At 45.8% G+C, this 5,674-nt stretch overlaps 1 long non-coding RNA gene across 1 annotated transcript; it reads right to left on the bottom strand.

The window, feature by feature from the left end:
* Positions 1 to 336: 336 nt before the first annotated feature.
* On the bottom strand, positions 337 to 5,135 carry LOC308176489. The gene is made up of 3 exons (XR_013938281.1): positions 4,967 to 5,135; positions 4,105 to 4,321; positions 337 to 3,957 (listed from the first exon to the last, which is right to left on the bottom strand). It is a non-coding gene; the product is annotated as an uncharacterized lncRNA (long non-coding RNA).
* Between the last annotated feature and the right edge of the window lie 539 nt (positions 5,136 to 5,674).

Here is a 5,674-nt window from a genome sequence, read left to right as displayed (position 1 = left end):
TTTTCCATCAAGACATCTCCTCCCAGCCTGACGAAGCCATGGGTTTAACAACAGGCAGCTGAAAGCTGCTCCAGCCTCAGCAGGGTCCTGCCTCATAAACAGCCTCTCCACACTGAGCTTAGCGAGAGCTCACTGGGATTTGGGGGCAGTTTGTGCCAAAACGCATTAAAATTTGAGTGTTCCTGAACTTTCATACAAAATGCCCAGCTACTGTGCAAATATTCATGCAATAAATGATTGTGGCTATGATCCCGGGAATTACAGCAGAAGAGTCCAGGTCTTTGAGGACATTCCCTTTTTGTGTGTAGCATCCAGCTAGATGCAACTAGATATAAAGAGATAGATAGAGCAAAATTCACCAGTGACTTCAGGGAGTAGCTTTTCCTTGATGGGAAAACGTGGTCTGGGAACATGGTGATGCTTCAACCTCCTGAGATGGACCATGACCACCACGGGCTGTGCAGCTTTCCCAGTTTTTTCTCCCCAGGTGCTTATTTTCACCCAGGTTTTGGGGACTTGGTTTCCTCTGGTTATCTCTGCTCTCCCTCTCCACGCACTGCTTGCATTCCTCCTGCCTCAGCAGGCAATGCTAGGGTTTGGGTTGGCAAGCCTGGCTGGCCATTGCTGTTGAAACGCTGAGGTTTTGTCCTTTTTACGTGTTCAGAAACTTCCCTCCTTCAACTGTGGCGTGAAACGATTACAATGCAGCTCAGGCCGGAGCCAAGGTCCAGGAAACATGGCAAGTTTTCAATGAAAATCACATAGGTCTGTTTACTAAAAATAATAAAAGGTGCAGATTTCGTGCTGGAAAGGGAACAGAAGTTAGTTTGCAATATGCCTGACTGCCTCCTTTTACTGATTCCAGACGCCAGGCCAGGCAGGCTCTGGCTATTTTCACTATCGTGTTATCACTCCGCAATATGTCAGCAAATTCTTGTACAAACATGATTTTTTTAAAAGCCACGTTTTATCACTTCTTTTACATAATCATGAATGATAGTGAATCTAATCTGAATTGGGCTTGAAGGAGGCACAAGAACAATGAAGTGCCGTTAGCAGGGGGGAGCACATCACAAGCTTTCGTTTTTTCAAGCCATGCATCATTTTATAACCAATTCCATTCAACATCAAAACTAGTGATAGGTTTGAGAGTAAAACACACACCTCTTTAGGCACCTGAAATCGGCAATAAATCACCTCTGTGATATGCAGAGAGGTCGGCACGCAGTGTAATAACCAGCAACCCACTGGAGCCTGCTGCACTGGCACATCTGGGCGGACAGAACTGCGGGTAAATTTAAAGCACTGCTGGTTATGGATGGAAAAAGTGGGAAAGGCAGGGCATGGATGGAGTGAATGTGGGAAAGGCAGGGCACATCCATAAAACTCTTCCTGGGGGTCTAAGCGAATGGCACGGAGCTGATCTGCCCATCCCCAGCAAAGCCACTGCTTGCAACAGCCCAGCACGATGCTACAATTGCAATTTTCTTTCCTTTTTTTTCCCCTTTTATTTATGTATGTATGTATTTATTTATTTATTTATTAGAATTCCTTTCATGTATGTGCTATTTTTCTGCTTTATTTAAAGAATGGCATTTTGTCTCCAGGGAATTGCCTCTAGTTTCCCCTTCACTTTTATATGGGTTACCTTTTCCTAGGTCAAACAGAGCAGAAATACAGAAACCAAAGGTTTGATTTATTTCAGAGGGAGCTGGCATTTGATAGATGGCAAAAGGCAAGCCCATTACTTGGATCAGCCCAGAAGTTTACATTTTCTCTTGAAAACTAAATATTAAAGAAAATCAAAGCTCATATAGTCTATATTCAAGAAACGCAGTATGACATCCCCGCTCCATTGAACCCACTGGCAATTTCAGCAATGACCTGGATAGAATTGAACCTTGCATTTCATCGCGGTTCCTAATTTTGAGCCCAAACTGCTGGCTGAGAAATGTGACCTTTTCTCTTCAGAATACCATCCGCCTGTAAGGACAGCTTCCACAATTAAGATAGGACACTTTTCCAGGAATGAAGCCTGAACAAGTCCTTGGCAATGTGATTTCTGTTGCATCCGCTACATTGACATGGATGTGAATAAACCCGATGAAAACTCCAGGTCAGCGCAGTCAGTAGCTTCCTTTGCCAGGGATGCAAGTTTTCTGACTTCATCTTTCAAAAATGTGCCCGAAATGCCCGAGCGAGGAAAACCCCATCCGTCCCTGCCCTCTCACCAAATGGAGCCGTTCGCCGGGGAGATTCTTCAGACCAGCCCCTGCATACCAGAGGTAATAACCTCCAATACCTTAAGTCAAAAAGCCAAGTAAAACTCACTAGGTAATGCATTTGGGATTAACTTTAAATAGGCCCCAGTCACTAATAATGCATCAGCTCGCGACGGGGAGATTTGGCCATCCATTTGAGGGATGGAGGGCTTCCACACCCAGACCCCAATTTCCCATCCTGCGGGGCTGCATCGCCGCTGCCCCCGCTCCCAGCCCCGCGTGGCAGGGGGGCAGAAAGGGGAGCCGAAAGAAGCTGGCCTCGGTCCATCTTGAGCTCGCTCGATGTGTCTGGGACGTAGACAGATGCTGTTTAGACAGGCTGATTCGGTGGGTGGCCGGGCGAGGAGACCGTGGCTGTACAGTTTATAGAAGGCTCCCGGCATAAATGAACTGTTGAAGACCATTGGAAGCCTCAGTGAAATCACAACATGCAGAAACACGGGGGAGGGAGGGCAGGCGAAAAAAAAAAAAAAAAAAAAAAAGGCTCTTTCTGAAAAGGGAGAGAGAGAAAGGGATGTTTTGATGGAGTTTGTGAAAATTACAATGAGGGGGGTTTCACTAAAGCCTGCATTCATTAGCCCTCTGAATCCCCCAAATAAAGTAAACACTCCTATGTGGTTCAAAAAAAAAAAATTTTTTTAAATAGCAGATTTAAATAGTTTCCCTGCATCAAGGATAAGGAACAGACACAGCTTTTCCCTGCTCCTGTCTGGTCTTGCTAGGTGGAAAGCTAATATTTGAATTCATGCTTCAGTGGGTGACATTTGTATGTTAAAAAAAAAAAAAAAAAGTCATTCACACTGGTTTGCCAGCTCGCCAGACTGCACGGGACAAAAAAAGGGACTGATCTGGAGTTTCCTGGGTTTATTTAGAGACAAGCCCAAGCTGACCTTTCACACACGCACCATTTGCCTAAAAATTGAGCCGTCAGATCCTTGAGCCCTCTGTTCACAGCCCCCCTCATAGATTTAATATGCCGAATTGTGCCAGAACCCTTACATTTTGAAGCAGAATGCAGCTGGGATCGAAAAGAAAGTCACAGGGACCGACCTCCCGCCTGAGTTCCCCACTTAGTTAATAGCGATCTGCACGAGCTGCTGGTTAAACCACACAGACCACAAACCAAGTCATCATCTCGCTCGTACATGTCACTTCTCTGTTTTAGGGCGAGAGCCGAGGGCTGGAAACAGCGCCCGGGTGGGCAGCAGGACAGCCCAGCACCTCTGCCCTTCCCTTCCCCTGCTCTGAAAGGAAAAGGACAACCCAAAGCCTTGACGCTCGGGAAAGATCAGATAATTTCTGAGATGCAAATATTCATAGGAACATTTTCCGTTCCCCGACACAGGCTGGCCATCAGGCTGCTGGGAACTAGCAGAAAAGGAGCCTCCTGGTTTTATTCCCGAGCGCTGGGGCTTCGCAGAGCATCTCCTCTCCTGGAGCAGGAGCATCTGGATGCTCAGCCCCAGCCTGGCATCGAGGATGTAAAAGAGCTCTCATTTCTCCTGTGTCCACCCCTTGCGGATGCCAACAGCCTGAATTCTCTGAAAGGCTTTCAGTAGACTGAAATTGTTTCTTTCACTTCCAAGGCAATCTCCTGCCTCCTCTGGCTGCCCTCAAGCTCCTGCTCCTGCTGCATGCCCTTGGCTTGATGTGAGTGCCGGGGTGATTTCTGACTCTGTAATGGGGGAAAAATACAAAAGATTAAAGTTAGGCATGTAATATATGAAGCAAAATACAAAGATCAAATCTGGGGGGGGATCTTTCCATCCGCATGATAGCTGAAACGTTTGGAGTTGGAGGCTCCCAGCATGGAGAGCAAAACCTGGAGGAGGCACAAGGAGGAGGACGCCCCCAGCCCGTGGGGTCTAGATCCTGAGCTAGCTCTGGCAGTAACCCAAATACTAATTTCACCAAAATGGGCTGAAACAGTGGAGGTTTGGTAACTGCAGCAAGCCCAGGTGCAGCTGTGCTGTGCTGGTGGGCACCCCTTGCAGGGCTGGATGGATCCACTCCCAGGCATGATCCCTTAGTGACGGCTCCTAGGTAAAAAGATGATTAAAAGATTAAAAAAAAAAAAAGCCCCCAAATCTCTATGGGATGAAAATCCATTGTCCGTCCTGGCAGCCAAATGTTTTCAGGCCAGAAGAAAGGAGCTAATATTGATTTGAAAATAATTTACTGTTCTTGAACCAACCCATGACAAATTTATCTGCAGAAGTTGGAGGATTTCTCTCCCTTTATTAACATTTCAAGTGTTACGATGAAAAATACAGGCACAAAAAATAAACCCTGCTACTTTATGTTTAAGCCCATATGCTTCTCTGCATCCTTTGGAAGAATTCGTTTGCTTCTCAAGGTTACAAAATAAAACTGTCCAGCTATTAAAACTGTGCAGCTTCATACTAATTAGTGACTGATAAAGCAATGGAAACCATATTTCTCCCAGCTTTAGCCAATGAAAATGAGATTAGAATATTTAGTTAAAAAAACTCCTTTTCATAGTTAAAGAAAAAGAAATCAGAACATATTTCATCTGGTAAAGGTCATATTACATTAATTACATGTGCCACTGAGTATCAGAAAGTGGAATATTAAATGGTATTCACACTGAAGAGGTATCTTCACAGCCATACATTATGCACAGAAGCAACAGTTCAAACATGATCTCATTTAATTGTTCTTACATTTGAAACATCTCCAGCTCCCCAAAAAAACGCTTCATCATCCTGGGATCAATCCTGCTCCCATTTTTTCTAAGGGGAAAATACCCGTCCGCCCCGTTGCCTCATTTAAATTGCTTGCAAGAAAACGAGCCATATCATCAGCGATTTTTCTTCTGTCTCACCCCTGCTGCTGGTATGATAAGGAGAGTACTCTCCTTGCGGGTGACTCCACATTTAATTAGCTCCAGATGCAGCCTAATTAGTCAGTCTGCAGGGCGAGCATTGTTCTGTTGTCACTTGAGCCTCCCCTCACGGCTAAGTAAAAGGGATGAGATTGAACATGAAAACCAGATGCTGTGTGTGCAGCCTTGCTCTGGGCTGTCCGCAGCGATCGGAGGGATCCCCGTAATCTGGGGGCTAAGGATAATAAATGTTGTGTTTAAAAGCCACGGGCATGGATGGAGCTTCGCATGGTTCAAGTAAGACAGTAGCATGTGCCGAGCGAAGGGGTCATAGCTTAAAACAACTGATTCCCACTAATTCTCCTGTAGAGCGAGGACTATGCGTCTTCAGCAGGACTCGTGCTGGGGTTTCGGTACAAATTGGTTTGACATCTCGCGCAGTTTTGCACAGACAGCTTTAGGACTGTGCCTTTCTGCGCTGGATTAAGCCCCTAATGCCTCTGCAATAACTGAGATACCTGCAGTTTTAGTGCAGCAGCAGGGGTTG

Source organism: Anser brachyrhynchus (genome assembly GCF_964034855.1).
Source record: "Anser brachyrhynchus genome assembly, chromosome: 12".
Lineage (NCBI taxonomy): Eukaryota > Metazoa > Chordata > Aves > Anseriformes > Anatidae > Anser > Anser brachyrhynchus.
The sequence above is the reverse complement of the archived record's forward strand: the minus strand, read 5'-3'. Positions and strand labels throughout refer to the sequence as shown.